The sequence below is a fragment of the Lissotriton helveticus genome, chromosome 4_1 (genome assembly GCF_964261635.1).
Source record: "Lissotriton helveticus chromosome 4_1, aLisHel1.1, whole genome shotgun sequence".
In the NCBI taxonomy this organism is placed as follows: Eukaryota; Metazoa; Chordata; class Amphibia; order Caudata; family Salamandridae; genus Lissotriton; species Lissotriton helveticus.
Window position 1 is genome coordinate 741,607,151 of NC_136063.1, and position 27,033 is coordinate 741,634,183.

A 27,033-nucleotide genomic window follows, 5' to 3' on the forward strand; every position below is an offset into this window, starting at 1 on the left:
GGGCAGCTCTGCAAGACTTCTGCCTGTGACCTGGACTGGAGGCAAATGCTTGCTAGTTTCCCAGCTGGGTAAAGGGACATCACCCAGGGAATACAAGACTACCTGCCTCTGAAACCTGTGCCTGCCTGCTTGCTTAGACAAGTGTGCCTGTGAGGAAGAAAAACGTGCTGGAGAGAGTGAGGTCCTCTGGGCGGTCCTGGCAATTGGATCTTTGAAGCGAAGTGTGAGGAGATGGCTTTTGCACCGATCAGGTCATAGTCCATGAGTGAAGTGAAGCTGGTGACCCCGTATGCCAGGTGGGGCTGCCGATTGTTGCTGCACCTATCGGGCAATATCCTGTGTATGGAATCAGGATGGTGACCCCGTATGACAGGTGAGACCACTGGGAGAAAGGCAAGGAGAGTGGTATGTCCATGACCATCATCAAGTGGAAGAGGCCACCATGATAACAAGTGCAGACGCATCCTGACTGAGAATCTGCACCAGGACCATCAAATATACCACCCCACGGATGGGGAGAATCCAAGAAAACTTACCAGTTTTGGTGGAGTTGTGAGGATACTTGGCTGCTTTCCCTGCATGAACAGGTGTAAGGGACTCTAGGACAACCAACAGGTGCCCTGCAGGGCTGCGTGTGTAAATGTTCACTGGAGACAGCTGCTGCAACCTCTATGCCCTAATGGAAGGGTGCTCTCAAAGACTCCAGTTGTGCATGTCCTTCTGGTGTGGGTAAGATGATTGATGGTCTGGAAGGCCCCATGGGAATTGCATGCACGTTTAAATTTGAATAAAGTCAAACTACTGATGGAGTTTACCCTGAATGTCACCTATAGTAAATGGGAAATTACCACTACCTTTACAGAGAGGGTATTGGGCTCAAGAACCCGCCTATTGAAACACTAAAGCCCTGACCCTGGGGGAGTCTGTGTATTTTTTTAATGCCGCATTTTACATTGTGTTGGGGACATTAGGAGAAAAAGGCCTCAACTCATGCTGTTGGGGCAAAGTAACTCAGGGTTCTGGCACTGGGATTTCATCAAAATTCACGGGTAGATGCATGTGAACACAATGACTACTCATTGAAAAATAACACAAGGCAGCTCTATGCACGTGCCTTGCATTACTTTGTATTGACTAAACCACACAAAGCCGTGTAAAGTGGCATTGTATCACTTATAAACTGCCAAAGATCGTTTTGCATTGGGGCTGCCCCACACAACAACTGACACAATCGCGATGCAAAATCATGATGAATCTGGGCCCAAGCATTTAAACTGTTTGAGGAAATAGTAATGGTGTTACCATGTATCATAAAGAATGAAACCCTCTGCTGTATGTTACACATATATTGCAAGTCACCCCAGAGTTTCATGACCCTATAAAGGAACATTGGACTTGTGCCACTATATGGTCACAGACATCGCTAGCGACTTGCAATATCCCTATAATGTACTATAGTGTGCTTTATCCCTTATACAAAGAAATGAGAACACACTTTTTTCATAAAACTTCTATTTAAAAAAAAAAACTCTGAACCAGATTCCTTAAAGTGACCACTAGGTGTGCCAAGTTAGGACTCTTACTGGTGTGCTAAACAGCTGAGGAGTAGTGCTGTTTTACCACCATTGACGGTAATTGCTTGTCACAGGAACTTAAAGGCACATTTTTCTTTCTGGATGCTGCCAGTGTAATGCAAATTTTTAAATGTACGTATATTGCATATTCTTGGTACTTTTTTCATTCATGTAAGAACATTACAAACCATATACATTACATTAACTGCTTTCAAATTTTTCTTTACACAGACCTACAGCAACAGTCTACCTTTGCAAAGTTTTTCCAGTGTGCGTTGTGTTAAAGATATAAGTGGATATTTAAATGAGTAGCTTCTCCTATCCACTGCCACAGACAAGAGTTGCACCCCGAAAAGAAAAAACATCTGCAATCTCTCCCTTGTGCAGACAGAATTTGATTGTTTTTTAACAGTTAAAAGAGAGATTTTTCTAAAAATTCTAGAATGTAAATTACATAATTTGGTATTGTGCTCTTCTTTTTACTTCAGACAAACATTGATGTAATCAATAATGTCATTTAACATGTTATGAGTGATGTAATATGCAAGGTCACTGGTAGCATGGGGGTGCAAATTATAATTAGTTCACTAAAATATAACTAGCACATATTAGTGTAGTTTTGTTATTTAAATATTAGTTTTGTATCTTATTTCAACACTTACCCATAACGGGATGGTCATTACATAGACACGGTCATTGATTGTCACAGGGTCTGGGAATGATGCGAAGAGGGCTGTCACATGGGAAAAAAAATTCTGAGAGTATAGAAGTGATCTCAGAGTAAGGAGTGACCCTAGTCTGTTGACATTAAAGTAGAGAAACCAGGCAGCAGATATAGACAGTTGAAAGTGGGGAAGGGCAGTTGAAGGCATTGCTTCAAGCCATGTGAGGACAGCAGAGAAATATTGTGAGGAAAGTCAGCATTGGGACTGAGCCACCATGAGGTGAGTACACACTGTAGACAAAATTATGAGGGTTGTGCACTACTAACACAGAGTGCTGCTGATGGAAAGTCTGCTAAGGAACTGTGAGTGGATATTTATTTTGTACTAAGTTTATGACTAGTTGATTTGGTGTTGTAAGTTTCAGTGAAAAAAGTTTGAAACTGGTGGCATTGGAAAAGCCACCCAGAAGAGTTGCTCAACCAACAAACCATCCCCAGGGTGAGTGAGTGATAGTCAGATATAGAGGAAAGAGCAAACTGAGTGCCATAACCATACTTGAGATGACAAAAAGTAAAAGGCACGTGGAGCAAAAGCAGACTTTTGCATCTCTGGACAGCCTGCTAAAGAAAAGATGTTAGTAGCGACAGAAAACATTGTAAGATGGGGAGAGGCATAAGACAGTGGTAGTCATCTGTGGTAAAGTGACACATGACGCAGGATGTGGGATACTTCTAGAAATATGTATTGGCTCAGAAGGTGCAGGCGAGAGACAGTGATTTGGGGAATAATGTCCTGTTCTAGCTACCGGGGACAAAAGCCTTCCTGAAGGCCGTTTTAATGAGCTCATTGAGGTACAGCTTCTAGGTGCACTTGATATTGCTCTTGGATTAAAGAAAGGTCAACAAGATTTGGAGACATTTTGCTGAGAGGCTTTATAAATGCTGTACACTGTAGATAAGAATATCTCAGTAATTCCTATTTTTTTAACTCTGCAATCAAATATTTGAGCCCTGGCATTATTCACTGATGTGAGCTATTTATAAATACCAATACAATAGAAGAATGGCTAACTAATTACTTCAAATTCTAAAATGTGAAACAAAACACCTGAACATGACTAAATGCTGGCTCCTGATGTGGGACAATTTGTGATCCTGGGTTATAGGGTTCATGGTTTTCCCACCCTACTAAATTATGGGTCTTTTTTCAGAACTTAAGGACCGAGTCCTCAAGTCCTGTAATGGTGACCACAGCATTATCTTCAATTTTGGGGCCAACAAATCAAATCAAATGACCAATGAGAGCAAGAGCTCCCATGGCCAATCAGAAGGCCCTATGTTTTGAATTTTTGAGTACCGTGGGTGTCCTGCAATACTCAATGGGAACCAATTGTCCAACGAGTTACATGCAAACTCACAGACACATATGCTCAGCTATACATCCAGTCTTCCACCCATAGTGCAACTCACATATAAACATTTTCTGCCTCCTAGAACATGTGAAGGGAAAGAAAGAATTTTCTAAGGAGAGCATGATGATTTGGAGGATGAGTCCCTGTATTTATCTCCTCTACTTTCCCTCTTTTTGATTCGTATGTACAGTTTTAGTGCAAGGTCGACTTGGCATTTAAAACCTTTTGTTAGACCTTAAGCTACTCTCCTACTATAGATAAGTCACCAACAAGGTAGGCTGTAGGAAGGCATAGGAAAAGGTGCAATGTGCTTAAAGGTAAGACATACAGGGTACATTTTAAATAATTTACATGCACAGTTATAGACACAAATGCTCAGTTATACATCCAGTCGCCCACTCATACTGCAACTCACATATGTGTTTACAAATGTCTAGACACTCACACATCCAGTCAGACAGTGACAGTGACACTTAATCATTCACTCACACACTCACACAGCACTTATGTATCTAACAGTACCAGAGCTAGTTGCACACATAGTTACATAGCCTAACACTAACTAGCACAGCCAGTAAGCTATCCAGAAAGCCATTTGCATACAGATTTACACACCCATAGAGTTATATAGAGAGATACTCTTATACCATTAATGTTGCTTACACAAATGCCCACAACCTCATAGAGGGACTGATACACTCAATCGGATATGTACTCAAGTACTGACACAACCAACTCACACATCCAGAGAAGTCGCTGTTTACATGTTTCACTGGTCTGCTAGTGTAGAGCCTTTGTGTGTACTTTTACTGCCATGTCTACTTCTTATTAAAAAGCATCTGTCAGGCCAAAAACTACTCTTCTACTACATATAAATCAACCTTAAGGCAGGCCCTAGGTAGACATAGCACACGGGGGTATGTGCTTCAAAGGTAAGATATATAGGTTCATATTGACAAGTCCCCTTCGCCACCAGTGCATCACTTTTTGAGATAACAGGAGGGGTGGTTTGCCCGCCAGACTCTCAGCATCTAAGGGGACTACATCCCCCAACCAGCAGTGCACCAGGAGGTGCATTTACAGAGTGGCAGAGAAAGGGGGCATGGCCATGAAGACCTCTCAGCAATCACACTGTGTGGGACTTATTGGGGGTAACAGGAGTGGTTTTCGGCCTCAGGGACCCATAGCAGCCAAGGGGACTTCATCCTCCAACCAGTAGTTCACCAGGAGGTGTATTTGCACAGTTTTGAGGAAAGGGGGTGTGGCCTCTGAAGACCTCTCACCAATTCTGATGTGTGGGACTTACAGGAGGGCTTGATGGCTTCCAAGGACCCTCTAGATCCAAGGGGACTTAATCCCCCAACCAGCAGAGAACTAGGAGGAATGTTTGCAGAGTGGTGGAGACAGGGAACGTGGCCTCCAAAGACCTATCAGCAAACCCACTGTGTGGGACTTAATGGAGGTAACTGGAGGGTTTGTTGGCCCCCAGGGGCCCTCTGGAGCCAAGGGGACTTAATCCCCCAACCAGCAGGGCACCAGGAAGCATGTTTTGCCATTGGTGGAGAAAGAGGGTGTGGCCTCTGTTGGACCTGGGTTTGCCAGTCCACATAGGGTAGCTTGGCACAAAGTAGGAAGGCTTACCCCAAAGGTACATGTGTTAAGTTTGCGTCACACCCTTCAGTAACGTAACGTCTATCCATTCAAAAATAAGGACACCACACCAGTTTAGAAAAATACGGACTGTTTTATAAAACTCTTTTGTTATATTTCCCCCTTCAGTAGTTCAACAGTTTAATTGAAAAAGGAGAGAGGAACCCCTTGGGATAGACAAGGGAAAATAGGGTATTAAACCTGTAGAGATATGACTATTCCCTTGAAGCATATATTGGGTCTGGCTAGAGTCTAGCTATAGCACCTTCATTAATATAATCATAAAAACATACAATACAATTTCAAAACGTACACAAATATTTATTAAAATGACAAAGATAAGAATCAATTCACAATTATAAATCATCTATTACAAAAGAACACACAATTAAAATTATTGGTCAACTAAAAAACAGTTAGACAATTTCTTGTGACCTGCACAATGAAATGGACAGACAAAAAGTTGCAAAACATGAAACTTGTAAGATACAGTTGTACATTCAGTCCTGCAATTTGATCACTCCCTGGTTATGTAGACCAAAACTTGTATATCACCAAGGGAGGAAACAGTTTGAATTGTACTGGGTTTTGGGCGTCGACGCGTTTCGGTGGTAGTGCAGTGTTTATCTTCCACCTTTTTCAAGACAAAAAGTCAGTTGTCTGTCTTTTTACAGGATCTTTGTGATTGTCCTATAATAAATATACATACAATTACTATTCTGTTTGCATATATCAGTTGATATAGGTACATTATTGACAAATAACCAATTCAATTCCTTGAGGATCGACCCAGGTCTCCACTTACTCAATTCACAGAAAAGGTAATACATCACACAGTGCATTTAACATTTCTTGTATCGTGTGATTTTGGACCTGGGTCTATTTCTATATCTACATCTACATCCCCTCACTAGAGATGGAAAACTCACTTGGGGAAATCTTTTTCCCCCCGGAAACAAGATCTACCCCTCATTATTATAAATGGGCATACCCTCCACTGCCTTGTATGTATTACAGAACCATTGTTAGTAATAACCTAGTCCTGTCCTTATAGGTCCTGACATTATCAAATAGAAGGCAGGATGGAAACGAGTACTGTTATTGAGAACAATTGGCGAGGGGCAACTTTAAGGTCCTAGCATTTGCATATTCTGCTCGATGGTAGAGTTAAATTAAAAAATTTTTTTTTAGGTATGGTCACCTGGGCAATATATCATGCTTCTTTATTGGGATGGCTAAAGACCCTGGCTTTTCCTTCTAACTCTGGGCTGGTTGTTTTACATAAACCTAATTTTAATCAAAGTATTCAGTCTTGTATATACCTGTAATTGAATATGTCGTAGTGAAAACGATGTGCACCACAGTACTGGGCAATTGAAATGTTTCTCAAAGTTGCCGGACTTGTTTCATCTATTTAAAAGACATGTTAGAGCGGAGACGTTTGGAATTCGAATTTATGATTCCCTCGTAACGGCGGCAAAACTACAAGCAAATTGACATTTTAATTGAACCCACATGAAGTGCGTGACATATAATACGAAATCTACTCACTATTAAGGTACGTGTTCAAAATTAACTTAACTAGGATTAACAGATAGTAGATTACTAACAACTATCTAATGCAGATCTCTAACATGTCTTTTAAATAGATGAAACAAGTCCGGCAACTTTGAGAAACATTTCAATTGCCCAGTACTGTGGTGCACATTGTTTTCACTACGACATATTCAATTACAGGTATATACAAGACTGAATACTTTGATTAAAATTAGGTTTATGTAAAACAACCAGCCCAGAGTTAGAAGGAAAAGCCAGGGTCTTTAGCCATCCCAATAAAGAAGCATGATATATTGCCCAGGTGACCATACCTAAAAAAAAATTTTTTTAATTTAACTCTACCATCGAGCAGAATATGCAAATGCTAGGACCTTAAAGTTGCCCCTCGCCAATTGTTCTCAATAACAGTACTCGTTTCCATCCTGCCTTCTATTTGATAATGTCAGGACCTATAAGGACAGGACTAGGTTATTACTAACAATGGTTCTGTAATACATACAAGGCAGTGGAGGGTATGCCCATTTATAATAATGAGGGGTAGATCTTGTTTCCGGGGGGAAAAAGATTTCCCCAAGTGAGTTTTCCATCTCTAGTGAGGGGATGTAGATGTAGATATAGAAATAGACCCAGGTCCAAAATCACACGATACAAGAAATGTTAAATGCACTGTGTGATGTATTACCTTTTCTGTGAATTGAGTAAGTGGAGACCTGGGTCGATCCTCAAGGAATTGAATTGGTTATTTGTCAATAATGTACCTATATCAACTGATATATGCAAACAGAATAGTAATTGTATGTATATTTATTATAGGACAATCACAAAGATCCTGTAAAAAGACAGACAACTGACTTTTTGTCTTGAAAAAGGTGGAAGATAAACACTGCACTACCACCGAAACGCGTCGACGCCCAAAACCCAGTACAATTCAAACTGTTTCCTCCCTTGGTGATATACAAGTTTTGGTCTACATAACCAGGGAGTGATCAAATTGCAGGACTGAATGTACAACTGTATCTTACAAGTTTCATGTTTTGCAACTTTTTGTCTGTCCATTTCATTGTGCAGGTCACAAGAAATTGTCTAACTGTTTTTTAGTTGACCAATAATTTTAATTGTGTGTTCTTTTGTAATAGATGATTTATAATTGTGAATTGATTCTTATCTTTGTCATTTTAATAAATATTTGTGTACGTTTTGAAATTGTATTGTATGTTTTTATGATTATATTAATGAAGGTGCTATAGCTAGACTCTAGCCAGACCCAATATATGCTTCAAGGGAATAGTCATATCTCTACAGGTTCAACAGTTTAATACATTAAGCATTTTGACCTTTCTCTTAATCGTACCCTGTAACACTACTGTGCTTTGTCTCTTATGTTTTACACATTCACTAGTACTCAGTTCAGCAACCCCTTAGCATTTCAAACTTCCAACAATGATTTTACATTAAGATGCACTGTCTTAATTCTCAGATTCTACACCTCTTACTACAACAGTTTGCATTTATAAGAGAAGGTTTTCCTGTACAATGTTTCCAAGAACCAAAGGGATATCATCTACACTTCACTGGTTGTATTATGTGAGGTTCACTTAGAAAACATTTCATTTTAACTCGAACCAGTACATCAAAGCATCTGTCAGTTTGAAGAACCCTCCCCTCTCCTCATCTAGTCGAGCGCTAGTTGATTTAACCTATATCTGGCATCGAATTACAGGTTTTGTTACACAAAGGCTCTTCACAGTCTGGTCTGCCAAAACGCTCAGTTGTTAAGTACTACGATCAAGTCTCTAGTACCCTCCACAGATTGTCTCCTTAGCTCAGCCCCGCAGCTCCGAATTATTTCCTCCGGACCATCCAGTCTTTAAGGCTGGGAATGTAGGTTTCTATTTTCGGACTCCCCCGCCTTTACCACAGAACCCGCTTACTTGTTTTAGCAGAGCACCGCTTCTCACTTCACTCAGCTTCACCAGGAATCCGCTAGCAAACCTCACCGCCAGCTTTGGGTGTTGCGTGTTGAGCCGTCGGGATCGCGTCTCTGCGTCTCCTCACACGAGCACCCCCTTCACAAGCCGCACACTGGGCCTGCGCAAAGGAACAGCGTCTGAGGCGCAGGGCCGCCCTCCTTCTCACGCCGATGGCAAAGCTCTCTGTCAGTTCCGCCCTCAAGCGATTGGGTCACTAAGGCCACTCCGCCCCCTGACAATCTTGGACGGTGCTCAGTGAGCCTGCGCTGGGGAACAGCGTGTCCTCAATCCGGCTCTACCATCTATCGTTCCCCCCACAGTGCGAACAGGGATCTGGTTTAACGCCGGCTCCGGGTCCACGGCCAGGCTATCTCTCCCTCACACAGCGGCAATGCCCTCCAACCCAGGAGCGTGACAAGGAGGGGTGGCGGGAACTACTTTCTCCACCACACGGAGGTAACCGATGGAGCCCAGACTACGTGGGCAATGTCCAGAAAGAACCGGGTAAGGTTAAGGCTGAATAATTCTCTCGGTCCAGGCCTTGTTTTCTCAAAGCTCCAAGGGCCTGTAGTTGACTCCCTTGATAGAGATAGTGGGTCAGAAGTCCCAATTCAGCTCGACCACTCTACCCTTTCCTTCTCCTCAGAGGTCCATTCTAAGACTAGAGGTCAATTCCTCCTAACACGTTGGAAGACCCCAATCAGGTACAAGAAGGAGGTCATACAGCAGGGCCAGATCTGTAGGGAAGGGGCAGTGGCAGCAGTAAGGCAGCAACCCTCTGACAAGAAGTCAACCCTCTGAGCTTCCTAACCCTCTATCCCCACAGCCTGCACTCTGACTGGTTCTGTGTCCACACAAAATGGCCGCCCAGGTTCTGGCCTTTTATACCCCTAGCCTCAAGTGTCCAGAATAGGCCAGAAGGTTCTAGAGTCTCCCTGTGTTACCCTATGGGCCCCTGCTCCTGAAGTGACAGTTATGGCAGTTACTGACCACCATTTTGTGTGTCTTGTAAATTCAGTCAGGAAGGCACCTGAACCACAGAAAAAAGCTATGAGGGCAAAGGGCTCCTAACCCCAAAGTCAACACTTGAAAAATTCCAGTGGACATAAAAATAAAAGGTTTGAGGGGCAAAAAGGGGACGAAAATAAATAATAAAAGGAGGGACCACCCAAAAGGCTGACAGGTCTAACAGCCTCCAAAGCCTGCCCATCAATGTGGCTGTGTGGGTCTTACTGGAGATAGCAGGAGGGCTTGTTTGTCCCCAAGGACCCTCTGGAGCCAACGGGACTTCATTCTCCAACCAACAACGTGCCAGGAGGCGTGTTTGCAGAGTGGTGCAGAAAGGGTGTGTGGCCTCCAAAGACCTCTTAGCAATCCCGCTGTGTTGGACTCACTGGAGGTAAATAGAGGGCTTGTTGGCAACCAAGGACCCACTGGAGCTACCGCAAAGTCTCTGGTGGGTTGCCAGGAGTTATTTTTATTTCATATTTTAGGGAAGGGAGGCTGCGTAGCCCCACTTCCCCGGGCTTATTTTGCACTCCAGGGACCCCATACCCTCGGACCAGGCATTTGTGCAATGGGGAGAGGGCCGCCTCTAGTCTGGATGCCATGGTCCCACCCCGGGTATCCAAACACTTTATTGGGGACTGCAAGGGGGGCCTGAACACCCCCAGACGCTGCCGGCTCCCAGCATAGTTAAAGACTTCCGTGAATAGGATTGTTTAGTTCGAAATGCGTAGGAGAGTTTTTGTGATCTGCAATAAATAACATCTATCAACCAAGAGGTGTGCCGCAACTTTAATTCCTTGTGAAAAATACTCTACGAGACATCGTCCTGGTCTCGAAGCGAGCATCGACTGAAAAGTGCTCCCTGTCACTCAAGACTCCTTTGTTGACATATATGTTACGATGTGGATAATTAGGGAGCTGTGGAAATGCCCATGTTCCTTTTAACCGTGACAGCCTCTGAGGAAGTGGAACACGAAATGCGTCAGGCTGCGGTTTCTTGCTTTTATGGACTGTAAAGAAGGTTATTTATACGAATAAAGATGCTTTTATGGGGAAAAGCGGATGTGTGCAGAGTGCTGCTTACTTTTGGTCACCCCATGGAGCATATATATATATATATATATATATTCACTGAAAAAACCATAGGTTATAGACCATATATAGTTAGGAATTAGCATTTACAAAACCTTGAAAATTCACTGAAAAAACCATAGGTTATAGACCATATATAGTTAGGAATTAGCATTTACTAAACCTTATTTTACTCACACAAAACCATTGAAATTCCATATATAGTTAGTTGCACTAACTATATATCGCGCACCCGCAATCCACTGCTGATGATGTCACATATTACATCATTCATGACATGGTCAGTGACATCACTGATGACATCACTGATGACATCTCAAATGACATCACTGATGACATCACTGATGACATCTCAAATGACATCACTGATGACATCATGACACACCAATACCAGTTACTACATACGCACTCACTGATTCCTACGTCTACACACACATTCACTCATTCACCCATACAATAACTCATACATACAGTCACTTATTATTACAACACTATCATATGCACTCATACACCTATGCAGACAGTCACACACTGCCACTCATCCATGGAGTTACTCACACACCAAGTCAGTCCTGTAAAGAATCAATCACACTTCCATTTCTTCATCTATACAGTTAAACACAGAACACCATACTTCAGTGACATCACTGATGACATCACTAATGACATCTGAAATGACATCACTGATGACATCTCAAATGACATCACTGATGACATCATGACACACCAATACCAGTTACTACATACGCACTCACTGATTCGTACGTCTACACACACATTCACTCATTCACCCATACAATTACTCATACATACAGTCAGTTATTATTAGAACACTATCATATGCACTCATACACCTAGTCAGTCCTGTGAAGAATCAATCACACTTCGATTTCCTCATCTATAGTTAAACACAGAACACCATACTTTTCACACATATACTAACACATACTTACTCTCTTATACAATCACTGATACAAGTACACATTGATATGCACAGAGTCACACACCTCCCAGCCAGCCACACACACACTCAGTCTTCCATACATCCAGTCATTCTTCAATATGTAAAACGTATTTAAACTTTACAAAAACACACAGACACTAGATGATGTCATCAGTGATGTCATTTGAGATGTCATCAGTGATGTCATCAGTGATGTCACTGACCATGTCATGAATGATGTAATATGTGACATCATCAGCAGTGGATTGCGGGTGCGCGATATATAGTTAGTGCAACTAACTATATATGGAATTTCAATGGTTTTGTGTGAGTAAAATAAGGTTTAGTAAATGCTAATTCCTAACTATATATGGTCTATAACCTATGGTTTTTTCAGTGAATTTTCAAGGTTTTGTAAATGCTAATTCCTAACTATATATGGTCTATAACCTATGGTTTTTTCAGTGAATTTCATTGGTTTTTTAACAGCTAATATCTGTAGCTGTAAAATTTATTCTTCTTTAAATCCAAAAATATATTTTATATGTTTATGAATAATTATTTTTTTAAATATTTTTTTTTCTTCGTTCCCGCTTCGCGAATCGGGAACCTTACAGTAAAAAAATGTTCAGAAAAATAAAAAAAAAAGTTCTTTTCAGAACTACCTCCCCGTTATTAAAAAATTGGTACAATATTTGGAACTGTGCCAACCTCTATTTCTCTTAGTTCGCTTCCTAGTTCGCTCGCTGGTACGCGAACTGGAAGCGAACCAAAAACAGTAAGTATAAGGGAAGGAAACACACACTTATGTTAAAAGAAAGACAGCTATAGGGGAGTAAACTAGAGATACTATTACCCATAATCCACTACTGATGATGTCACATATTACATCATTCATGACATGCTCAGTGACATCATCAGCAGAGGATTGCGGGTTTTTTGGCAACATGCCTTATCGACGGTTTAATAACGCTGCCTTTTGCTTTATATAAGTTTTCAAATTGTATGAAATATATACCAATAGGTCTTTATGAACCTTTAGGTAGTGCTTTTGTTCATGAGGTCTGGTCGCTTCCATACACATACAGATGTTTCAAAGATGATCAAGAAGTTTATCTGAATGGAGAGGAATGCACTGAGACGCCAGATCATTCACTAATGTGTAGGCACATACAGTTACACGATTCATGCAACAAACAGCGACCAAATATGGCTTGCGTGATGCAAGGCACGCCAGTTCCTGCTATCATCCCCACGTTCAAGTTGTTGGAAAATGGTAGTTATTTGATGCTCAATAATGAAGATTGTTCTGAGTTAATTAAAAGTATTCCTTTTATCGTAACAGTAAGTGAACGGGTTATTTGCTGCAGAAATGTTCTATTTCCTCCCACACATGAACATAGGGAGTTTTCAATCTGGCCACAAATACCAACCTTGGGACACGTTTCAACAGCATGACAAGAATAAGAGCTCTTTTGTCTCAGAGAGAGGTGGCCTTGAGTTCGGCCCGTGAAACTTTCGTACTTCACATAGCGAACACCCGTACACAGGTTTGCCTTTCAATTTCAGCAACATGTTTCCGACTATCTTTAACGCATCCTCCACAAAATCCCTGGCACACTTTTTTAAAGTTGTTACCAGTGGTCTCGTGACTTCATTTGAGAAAATCTTTGGAGTCATCCCTGCTCCCTTTCATTCCATTTTCTCCACTCTGGTTCGTGGATTGCATTTTTACTTGCATTACCAGCGGACGCTCTTGTACTTTTTTACATTTTTAAATATGGATGTCCCTCCTATGCAACCTCCGACCCTGCAGCTGCTGACACTGTTCCGCAATCGCATGCTAGAATATTATGGCACAATGCCGTTGGCGATATTAAGCACGGCATATGGATTATCTTTTCGGTTCTCCTACTTCACCTGTGTCCAGCCTGTATTTCACTGCCTGACCTGTGATTTCGATTGGGCCATTGATTTGTGTCTCTGCGGACCGGTTTCTCCTGACGTCGACTTTAATCAGCTGATGACTCCTATCATTACTCACGAGTTGATTTGTCCTGGCGAAAGGATTATGGCTGTGGCATTGATGCATGGACTACTTGGTCCCTGGAATTTACTGGCGGCAGCACAGTCTTTCTTGGAACACAGCTTTCTTGAAAACCCACCGAGCTGTCCTCTGATGGTGATAGAGGATCCGGTGCTGGGAGAGCACGTATGTTCTTTTCCGCTTTTAAATTGGATGGCTGAACTGTTTTCGGATGAAGACGGTGACTTCCTGTTGGAGGCTGTTGCAGCTTATTTTGCATACACAGTTATGTCATAGACCTTTTTCATGTTTCATATGCTGAGTACTAGCATTTCATTGACAATTCATTGACTTAATTGTCAAGTTTTTATTATTTACCTTGCCTATTGGCTTAAGACTCGATAAAGTACTTGGCTGTTTTATTTTTCTTTAGCATTGAATTTTCCTAGTTTTTAATGCTTTACCTTGCGGACCGTCCACATATAAACTTGCAATCTGCTCTCATGAGATGGCACTTCTATTATCTTATTCAGTTCGTTTCCGGATCATGAGGAGGTGTCATCTAGGTCCTGGATATCTTTACACCGTGTTAAGTTAGCATGGGCTCATTACCGGTTTAAACGCCATTTTTCCTTTTTTGCAACTTCTGCACACGACATTTAGTTGTTGCTTTAGCTTTCCACCTAGTAGTTCATCGTGGTTTACATGAGAATAATATGTTATTGGTCTACTATCTGCTTTACTTGTTAAACTATATCTGTACAGCGAGTGCTAAAGTTTCAAGAACAACACGGTACAGAATTGTTATGAGGTCTGATCTCCACGACTTCATACTCATAACATAAGTGCAACTTCTGCCAATTCTGGGCATGAGGCGGGTTTTATATTGCTTTGCCGAACACACATACACAACAGTTGATGCGGTTCACATGAAGAGAGAGCTGGTGTATGCTGATGTGATTCCTTCAAATCTAAGACACTAAAGTATGGGCACGCCCTAAACCAACACAAAGAGACCTTCTTAGCAAATAATATAATATGTGTATTAGGGAGGGTGAGATATAAGCAGCCGCGGGCCGTGGAGGGAGTTACGGTGAGGCAGGGAGGCGGGGAGGGGGAGAAGCAGGGTGGAGCCCTCTCTACCTTGCCCCTCCCCCTCCCCGCCTCCCTGCCCCACCGTAACTCCCTCCACGGCCCGCGGCTGCTTATAAGTGTTGCTAACTCTTATTCATTTACAGCATGTTAACATACTGTCACCATTCGCTTTTTATGTACTAGTAACTATGCTGGTAATTTTGCTACTGATAATATGTGTACTTGTATTCTCCACCCTGCTTCTCCCCCTCCCCGCCTCCATGCCTCACCGTAACTCCCTCCACGGCCCGCGGCTGCTTATAAGTGTTGCTAACTCTTATTCATTTACAGCATGTTAACATACTATCACCATTCACTTTTTATGTACTAGTAACTATGCTGGTAATTTTGCTACTGATAATATGTGTACTTTTATTATCTAAGGTACTACGCCTGAGAAGACGGCATTAGTAAATAAACATTTCAAATACACATGTGTTCTTCTTAACTCCATGTTCTGGTTTCTAAGAAATATATAACGACCGACTGTTCATGAGTTCCACGTATCCTGAGGTACTATAAGTTCATATTCTGGATTGTCTAAACATTGAGAGTTTGTTATATCCAATGTGACACTGTACCTAGCTTGCTAAATAGTTTTTGATTACTAACGTGAGTTTTGGGACACCCTAATTCGCCGAGGTTCCAATCCTCTGTCCACAGTTCTGTGTGAGAACAGAAACCCTGCGACAGGGGCACCCCCGACCCTTGCTGGAGCTTCATCACACTTGCGATACAACTCCAGCAATGCGCCACCTTTACGGCACAGATACATCACGCATCTGTGCTGTTTTTGCCCCGTGATGCGCCGCATTGTAAATGCAGCACACCATAGGTGACGGAACAGCGGCACAGAATGACTAACACATCCCTGGTGATGCGCCAGTCATCATAAATCTATCCCTATGCTTCTTATCTTGTTAGAGATGAACCGCCATATGTATCATCAAAGTTATTTGCATTTCCTAAATAGCGAACTTTAAGGAATAAATAGCGATTCTTTACCATTCCTAGTTTGCGATGAGCTATTTGCTAATTAGCCGAATGTAGCCCAATGAAGCCCAATGTAGCCCAATGTAGCCCAAAGATGGCCGCCAGACACACAAAAAAACAAATGTAGCCCAAATATCAGCCAGATGTAGCCCAACTATAGCCCAGTGACAGAATGACCAATCAGCTTCGCAAACCTCCGTTACGCGAAGCGGAGCGCTGTTACAGATATATATCTTTTTTTGAACGTTAATTTCTCAAAATCCACTGGAGCACATATATTGAGACCTAGCAAAGGCACATCGGGCTACCAGTCCCTAATATTTTGCCAAGTTTCGTGCAAATCCATTCAGCCGTTCAATTATTATTTTTATTTTTTTTTTTTGCCCCGCGGGGCCCTTTTAAAACCTCCACATCAAACCTAGGGGGTCAGCGAGGATCTACTATGCCCCCTTATAGTTATTTCCCCCTTTGTTTTGACCTCCTCTTGTCTCTCGATCCTACCGAGAGACAAGATGGCGGCCGCTACGGACTGTTTGGAATGTTGACAGACGCCGGAGAACCAATCAGCTTCGCTTCACAAAGCTCCGTTGCGCGAAAAGTCCGCGAACCAGAGCGCTAACCGGTCCGCTGTTACAGATATATATCTTTTTTTAAACGTTAATTTCTCAAAATCCACTGGAGCACATATATTGAGACCTACAAAAGGCACATCGGGCTACCAGTCCCTACAATTTTGCCAAGTTTCGTGCAAATCCATTCAGCCGTTCGGGCTAAAAGTGAGGCCAACCGCCCTATGGAAAACTCAATGTTAAAAACACGTTTTGGGACCCCCCTTTTTTCTCGGCCCCCCCTTGACGAACCCCCCCCAAATTTTCAAGGGCTGCTCAGAAACAAAATGTGCCATTTTCCTGAAAATTTCAGCCAATTCCGTCCACAAACGCCAAAGTTATTAGACATAGAATTTTCAAAAAACCCATAGAGAAAAAATCCTAACTATATATACCTACTGGCGACCGCCAGTAGGTAATATATATATATATATATATATATATATATATATATATATATATATATATATATATATATATAAGGGAAACAAAAAAACAGGATCACAGTCATATATATATATGTGATCCTGTTTTTTAGTTTCCCTTTTATTTGTTGCATCCACATAGACTTTATGGTCATTTACAGCACCGCACATACTTAGCCTCAGCTCCTCAGTAACACTAGGGTATTCGTACCGTCATTTGCGCTTTTGGTTAGGTCCAGGTCTATTTTGAGCCAGCTAACAACAACGCGTTTAGGGAATTAAATTGTTTTTTTCCCCCTCACGCTGATTAGCTCCCTGTGGTTTGATACTCTCCATGTATCAGATCGAGGCTCTTTTTTTCTTTCCTGGGTTGCGATGCACGATAACAATATTTCTTTCGCATTGATGCTTGACACCAGATGGTAGTCATCCTATCACCAAGATGCTTCTATGTTCTTAAATTATTTTTTATTATTTCGCACTTTAGGTAGTTTGGATTCACTCCACTACCTTTGAGTCTGGCTTCACTTTCAGAAACCCCAATGTAGATTATCGCATTGAGCACTTACACGGCAGTCTCATTATGTATATACACTTCTATTTCACCACCGATTAACTTCCCCTTAATATCACTTCCCACATGAAGTTTGGCAGGCAAATTACTTTTTGCTTTCATATACGTGTTTTGTGCAACTTCACTTTTTGCATGCATTACGTATTTTAGACTTGTAAATATATAGATATTTGGTCTGTGCACTGTTGAGATGCCGGTGGACTACTGATTAAACATAACATTATGCTGTAACACTGCTGGAACAGTCACTTGACACATATAATATATCGGATGCCTTGTTCTGTGGGGGGACACTGCCTCTGCCGTGCGTGAGTATACAATGGACTTATCCACACGGATCAACTAACATACAAACATTATGCTGGTATATCGACTGTCACGCTCATGCGTCACAACTGTAGCAGCGTTTCGGCCCCCGTATTTATACATTTAAATGGTTCCCCATTTCGATCGGTACAGCACATCACATTGATTCTGCATATTGCATTGTATGGTTGTATTTGACTGTGATTATACACGGACATCAACCCACATACCTATTTATCAGACTCATCCTGTCCATGGCGATCACCAGTTTAAATCTACATGCTCATGATTTATAGTCCTATTACTATGTCTAAAATGCTTTACTACATATCAGTTGCAGTAAAACAGTGATGTCACACATTCCCTTACAACACGTAGTAAACCTGCACGATCATTACGATGAACATAGTAAAAATACTGCCTTTTCTCCACATTGTATATAAATTCACCTCTTCACCATTGTAAGCGCTATGTGATCAAGGCCGCATGTCTGGCGGCCGAAAGGCGTCATTTGGACAACTGATGCTGTGATTAAACATCTCTGAGCACTAAGTCTTGCCTACGGAGTCTGCTTCCTGGTTCTGCGCCACTGTCCTGGATGGACGCACTGCTGGGATTTTGGTGAGATATATATATATATATATATATATTCACTGAAAAAACCATAGGTTATAGACCATATATAGTTAGGAATTAGCATTTACAAAACCTTATTTTACTCACACAAAACCATTGAAATTCCATATATAGTTAGTTGCACTAACTATATATCGCGCACCCGCAATCCACTGCTGATGATGTCACATATTACATCATTCATGACATGGTCAGTGACATCACTGATGACATCACTGATGACATCTCAAATGACATTACTGATGACATCACTGACAACATCTCAAATGACATCACTGATAACATCTCAAATGACATCACTGATGGCATCACTGATGACATCTCAAATGACATCACTGATGACATCACTGATGACATCATCCAGTGACTGTGTGTTTCTGTAAAGTTAAAATGTGTCTTACATATTGAAGAATGAGTGGAAGTATAAGTGTCTGGACAAAGGATTTAGTAGGTGCATGACTGAATGTATGAGTGAGTGATTAAATGTGTCTCACTGAGTGCATGGGTTAGTGACTAAACTATCTTAATTTGAGCATCATTATGTCTGTTGTTCTGTAAACTGCTGCATGTGTTGATCAGTAGCTATATGATTAACTATATGGGTTACTGATTGATTGTCCAAGTATTTGTATGGGAGACTGAGTGTGTGTGTGGCTGGCTGGCTGGGAGGTGTGTGACTCTGTGCAGATCAATGTGTACTTGTATCAATGATTCTATAAGAAGGTAAGTATGTGTTAGTATATGTTTGAAAATGTAAGGTGCTCTATGTTTAACTGTATAGACAAGAAAATGGAAGTGTCATTGATTCTTTAACAGGACTGACTACGTGTGTGAGTAACTCCATGGATGAGTGGCAGACTGTGAGTGTCTGTATAGGTGTATGAGTGCATATGATAGTGTTGTAAAGATGAGTTATTGTATGTATGAATGATTGTATGGGTGAATGAGTGAATGTGTGTGTAGACATAGGAATCAGTGAGTGCGTATGTAGTAACTAGTATTGGTGTGTCAATGTTTTCAAAAATTATACTCTGTATTTAACACTGGGTGAAACAGAGGTTATATTAAAATGTGAGGAGATGCATTGTATTGTCACATGAATGATATCATCAGTGATGTGGTCATTGATGTCAAATCAGATGTCATCAGTGATGTCATCAGTGATGTCATTTGAGATGTCATCAGTGATGTCATCAGTGATGTCACTGACCATGTCATGAATGATGTAATATGTGACATCATCAGCAGTGGATTGCGGGTGCGCGATATATAGTTAGTGCAACTAACTATATATGGAATTTCAATGGTTTTGTGTGAGTAAAATAAGGTTTTGTAAATGCTAATTCCTAACTATATATGGTCTATAACCTATGGTTTTTTCAGTGAATTTTCAAGGTTTTGTAAATGCTAATTCCTAACTATATATGGTCTATAACCTATGGTTTTTTCAGTGAATTTCATTGGTTTTTTAACAGCTAATATCTGTAGCTGTAAAATGTATTCTTCTTTAAATCCAAAAATATATTTTATATGTTTATGAATAATTTTTTTTTTAAATATTTTTTTTTCTTCGTCCCCGCTTCGCGAATCGGGAAGCTTCCCGTTAGCTGACCTTGATGCCGCGAAATAGACCGCGAGCCGGTAAACGTTTCTTTACCGCAACTGCCGCGTTAGAAAACAACATCGTGACGCCTCCCGTCCGCATGACGTTTCACGTTGTCGCGTGATACGTCATATGACGTGCTACGTTAGCGAACTGGTACGCGAAGCGAGTCGCAAAGCGCAGGTTTCTGGAAGCAAACCGGGAGGCCCTGCAAAGCGCTTAACGTAAACACAGCAGGTCATGTGACTTGGTAATAACACTTTTCATTGGTTCATTTCACTTTTGGTTTCCTAATGATGTAAGACTAGGTCATATAATCTAAAATGAACACTTTTCATTGGTTGAGAACTCTTGTTTTTCCCAAATGATGAAAATCCCTCCTTCTTTCCTTACTCTGACTTTCATCATTGTGAGAGAAAGACCCTTTGTGATCACTGAGCAATGGCTTCTTTAGTAGCTTCAGCTGGTGCTTCCCCACCACCTCCACCACATCCAAGGAAGAGTGGACCACCTGCTCAAGTTATAATTCAACAAGAAGAGGAAGAAGAGGAACAGGACGACGAGCACGAAGAGAGGCAGTTTTTGCCTGAGGAGCCCAGGACGTCTCACCGGAAAGAAAACTTCATTTGGCAATTTTTTAAAATTCCCAAAGGTCAGAAAAAAGTAAATGCAAGATACGTAACTTGCCTTATATGTCAAGATAGACTGTCCAGAGGGACCGAGAAAAAATACAGTTTCGGAAACTACACAATGCATCGCCATATGACTAGGTGGCATCCTAACAACTACAGTGCTGCACAGTTTCGGAACGACCTAGATAATCTCCCTATTATGGCCAGAAGATCTGTTGTACCGGAAGTAACAGGACCAGAGGCCAGGGAGATAGTGCCAAATATACAAATGAGATTTGGTGAAGTAAAACACGTCTGCGTACATTGCGATGGATTCATTTGCTACAGAGAAAGAAGCATCACTCTGATCAACAGAGCTATTGACTATCATATGCAAGTTTGTACGAAACGCCCAAAATATTAAATACTTTTTTTTTGTTTTGTTGCTCCTGTTGAGCCCTTTACAATGAATCGTTTTCATTGCCCCCTCCAAGAAAAACCCAAAAAAATATAAAACTGTTCAGAAAAATTCAAAAAAAGTAAAAAAAAATTCAGAAAAATAATAAAAAAATATAAAACACCAAAAACAATAAAAAAAAAGTTCTTTTCAGAACTACCTCCCCGTTATTAAAAAATTGGTACAATATTTGGAACTGTGCCAACCTCTATTTCTCTTAGTTCGCTTCCCAGTTCGCTCGCCGGTACGCGAACCAAAAACAGTAAGTATAAGGGAAGGAAACAGACACTTATGTTAAAAGAAAGACAGCTATAGGGGAGTAAACTAGAGATACTATTACCCGTAATCCACTGCTGATGATGTCACATATTACATCATTCATGACATGCTCAGTGACATCATCAGCAGAGGATTGCGGGTTTTTTGGCAACGTGCCTTATCCACGGTTTAATAACGCTGCCTTTTGCTTTATATAAGTTTTCAAATTGTATGAAATATATACCAATAGGTCGTTATGAACCTTTAGGTAGTGCTTTTCTTCATGAGGTCTGGTCGCTTCCATACACATACAGATGTTTCAAAGATGATCAAGAAGTTTATCTGAATGGAGAGGAATGCACTGAGACGCCAGATCATTCACTAATGTGTAGGCACATACAGTTACACGGTTCATGCAACAAACACCGACCAAATATGGCTTGCGTGTTGCAAGGCACGCCAGTTCCTGCTATCATCCCCACGTTCAAGTTGTTGGAAAATGGTAGTTATTTGATGCTCAATAATGAAGATTGTTCTGGGTTAATTAAAAGTATTCCTTTTATCGTAACAGTAAGTGAACGGGTTATTTGCTGCAGAAATGTTCTATTTCCTCCCACACGTGAACATAGGGAGTTTTCAATCTCGCCACAAATACCAACCTTGGGAGCAGATTTCAACGGCATGGCAAGAATAAGAGCTCTTTTGTCTCAGAGAGAGGTGGCCTTGAGTTCGGCCCGTGAAACTTTCGTGCTTCACATAGCGAACACCCGTACAGAGGTGCAGACCCTTTTAAATACTGATTCGCCTTTGCATTTCAGCGACATGGTTCGGACTATCTTTAACGCATCCTCCACAAAGGCCCTGGCGCACTTTTTTAAAGTTGTTACCAGTGGTCTCGTGACTTCATTTGAGAAAATCTTTGGAGTCATCCCTGCTTTCTTTCATTCTATTTTTTCCACTCTGCTTCGTGGATTGCCATTTTTACTTGCATTACCAGCGGACGCTCTTGTGCTTTTTTACATTTTTAAATATGGATGTCCCTCCTGTGCAACCTCCCGCCCTGCAGCTGCTGACACTGTTCCGCAATCGCATGCTAGAATATTATGGCACAATGCCGTTGGCGATATTAAGCACGGCATATGGATTATCTTTTCGATTCTCCTACTTCACCTGTGTCCAGCCTGTATTTCACTGCCTGACCTGTGATTTCGATTGGGCCATTGATTTGTGTCTCTGCGGACCGGTTTCTCCTGACGTCGACTTTAATCAGCTGATGACTCCTATCATTACTCACGAGTTGGTTTGTCCTGGCGAAAGGATTATGGCTGTGGCATTGATGCATGGACTAATTGGTCCCTGGAATTTACTGGCGGCAACACAGTCTTTCTTGGAACAGAGCTTTCTTGAAAACCCACCGAGCTGTCCTCTGATGGTGATAGAGGATCCGGTGCTGGGAGAGCACGTATGTTCTTTTACGCTTTTAAATTGGATGGCTGAACTCTTTTCGGATGAAGACGGTGACTTCCTATTGGAGGCTGTTGCAGCTTATTTTGCATACACAGTTATGTCATAGACCTTTTTCATTTTTGATATGCTGAGTACTAGCATTTCATTGACAATTCATTGACTTATTTGTCAAGTTTTTATTATTTAGCTTGCCTATTGGCTTAAGACTCGATAAAGTACTTGGCTGTTTTATTTTTCTTTAGCATTAAATTTTCCTAGTTTTTAATATTTTACCTTGCGGACCGTCCACATATAAAGTTGCAATCTGCTCTCATGAGATGGCACTTCTATTATCTTATTCAGTTCGTTTCCGGATCATGGGGAGGTGTCATCTAGGTCCTGGATATCTTTACACCGTGTTAAGTTAGCATGGGCTCATTACCGGTTTAAACGCCATTTTTCCTTTTTTGCAACTTCTGCACACGACACTTAGTTGTTGCTTTAGCTTTCAACCTAATAGTTCATCGTGATTTACATGAGAATAATATGTTATTGCTCTACTATCTGCTTTACTTGTTAAACTATATCTGTACAGCGAGTGCTGAAGTTTCAAGAACAACACGATACAGAATTGTTATGAGGTCTGATCTCCACGACTTCATACTCATAACATAAGTGCAGCTTCTGCCAATTCTGGGCATGAGGCGGGTTTTATATTGCTTTGCCGAACACACATACACAACACTTGATGCGGTTCACATGAAGAGAGAGCTGGTGTATGCTGATGTGATTCCTTCAAATCTAAGACACTAAAGTATGGGCACGCCCTAAACCAACACAAAGAGACCTTCTTAGCAAATAATATAATATGTGTATTAGGGAGGGTGAGATATAAGCAGCCGCGGGCCGTGGAGGGAGTTACGATGGGGCAGGGAGGCGGGGAGGGGGAGGGGCAGGGTGGAGCCCTCTCCACCCTGCCCCTCCCCCTCCCCGCCTCCCTGCCCCACCGTAACGCCCTCCACGGCCCGTGGCTGCTTATAAGTGTTGATAACTCTTATTCATTTACAGCATGTTAACATACTGTCACCATTCGCTTTTTATGTACTAGTAACTATGCTGGTAATTTTGCTACTGATAATATGTGTACTTGTATTATCTAAGATACTACGCCTGAGAAGACGGCATTAGTAAATCAACATTTCAAATACACATGTGTTCTTCTTAACTCCATGTTCTGGTTTCTAAGAAATATATAACGACCGACTGTTCATGAGTTCCACGTATCCTGAGGTACTATAAGTTCATATTCTGGATTGTCTAAACATTGAGAGTTTGTTATATCCAATGTGACACTGTACCTAGCTTGCTAAGGGGTTTTTGAGTACTAAGGTGAGTTTTGGGGCACCCTAATTCGCCGAGGTTCCAATCCTCTGTCCACAGTTCTGTGTGAGAACAGAAACCCTGCGACAGGGGCACCCCGACCCTTCCTGGAGCTTCATCACACTTGCGATACAACTCCAGCAATGCGCCACCTTTACGGCACAGTTACATCACGCATCTGTGCTGTTTTTGCCCCATGATGCGCCGCATTGTAAATGCAGCACACCATAGGTGACGGAACAGCGGCACAGAATGACTAACACATCCCTGGTGATGCGCCAGTCATCATAAATCTATCCCTATGCTTCTTATCTTGTTCGAGATGAACCGCCATATGTATCATCAAAGTTTTTTGCATTTCCTAAATAGCGAACTTTAAGGAATAAATAGCGATTCTTTACCATTCCTAGTTTGCGATTAGCTATTTGCTAATTACAAATTACCCATTCATTTCCTTCATTTCCATAGGGCGGTTGGACTCACTTTTAGCTCGAACGGCTGAATGGATTTCCACGAAACTTGGCAAAATTGTAGGGACTGGTAGCCCGATGTGCCTTTGCTATGTCTCAAGATATATGCTCCAGTGGTTTTTACGAAAATTAACTTTGAAAAATATATATTGGGCTACATTGGCCTATATATATGTTGGAGCCCAAATGTAGCCCAATGTAGCCCAATGAAGCCCAATGAAGCCCAATGTAGCCCAATGTAGCCCAAAGATGGCCGCCAGAGACAAAAAAAACAAATGTAGCCCAAATATCAGCCAGATGTAGCCCAACTATAGCCCAGTGACAGAATGACCAATCAGCTTCGCAAACCTCCGTTACGCGAAGCGGAGCGCTGTTACAGATATATATCTTTTTTTGAACGTTAATTTCTCAAAATCCACTAGAGCACATATATTGAGACCTAGCAAAGGCACATCGGGCTACCAGTCCCTAATATTTTACCAAGTTTCGTGCAAATCCATTCAGCCGTTCGATTATTATTATTATTTTTTTTTTGCCCCGCGGGGCCCTTTTTTAAAACCTCCACATCAAACCTAGGGGGTCAGCGAGGATCTACTATTCCCCCTTATGGTCATTTGCCCCTTCGCTTTGGCCTCCTCTTGTCTCTCGATCCTACCGAGAGACAAGATGGCGGCGGCTACGGACTGTTTGGAATGTTGACAGACGCCGGAGAACCAATCAGCTTCGCTTCACAAAGCTCCGTTGCGCGAAAAGTACGCGTCCTGGAGCGCTGCCCGGTCCGCTGTTACAGATATATATCTTTTTTTAAACGTTAATTTCTCAAAATCCACTGTAGCACATATATTGAGACCTACAAAAGGCACATCGGGCTACCAGTCCCTACAATTTTGCCAAGTTTCGTGCAAATCCATTCAGCCGTTCGGGCTAAAAGTGAGGCCAACCGCCCTATGGAAAACTCAATGTTAAAAACATGTTTTGGGACCCCCCTTTTTTCTCGGCCCCCCCTTGACGAACCCCCCCCAAATTTTCAAGGGCTGCTCAGAAACAAAATGTGCCATTTTCCTGAAAATTTCAGCCAATTCCGTCCACAATCTCCAAAGTTATTAGACATAGAATTTTCAAAAATCCCATAGAGAAAAAATCCTAACTATATATACCTACTGGCGACCGCCAGTAGGTAATATATATATATATATAATGAAAACTGATGTTGCTTCTAAATATGCCGTTCAACCTGCCTTGTGGTGTCAGTGCCAGCAACATCAGCAGTCGTGGCCAAAGATGTAGGTTTTGTTTTCACATGCACTTAGAATTGTTTGCCTCCATTTTAGAGAAATGATTACCTGAGAACAAGGGCATAGCAAGGATTATTTTGAACAATTAATCTTTATTAACCATGACATCAACAATGAATTACATAATTTAATTTAGTAATCACTATGATATTCGTATTAAAAGCCATTTTAAAACATTTTATATTGCAATGTGATGATGATTCATTAAGTGGTTTGTGGAATGAATTGAGACAAATCCCTTTTTGCAATCATGTCCCGTAGAAAATGGGTAGTATTTCATCTATGTTTAAATGTGCAAATGTTTTAAATTTGGCATTGTTTAATGAATCTCCATGAAACTATGCAAGAAAGTGCTCTTTTTTGCCTACTTTGCCCATGGAAGATTTTGGGTAGATCCATTAGGCGTCAGCCGAGAAAAAATGGAGGGGTCCTGAAACACGTTTTCCCCATTAAATTTCTCAGAGTAACTTTAGACGTGTCTACAGCACAAACCACTTAACAGATTCACAGCTAATTCGTAGGGGTGGGTGGCAAATTCTGATCCGCCGGCGGAATTTGCAACATTTTGGTAATTCCATATTCCGTGCGGAATTGCCGAAAATTCCGCGATCCGCGGCGGAACGGAACTCTTGGGCACATCTGCTGGGCAGGATTCATTCTGGCACGATGCTCCTGTCACAAAAATTAAACCTCAACAGGAAGCACTTACAGATATAAATAAAGCAGGTGACCGAGATGCAAATTTGGTGATTCATTAATCAGCCCCACACATTTGTCAGCTCGTTCGAAGCTGAGCAGGTGTGCTTTTTTCCCATATCTACCGTCAAACATTAGCTGTGATGCGTGCTGGAGGTCTTTGGATCCATGAATTTCTCGAGCGCAATCCCCGTGTAGTTCCTTTGACTAGGAGGTTCTTTCTCCTCATCTGCTGCTCTGATCGG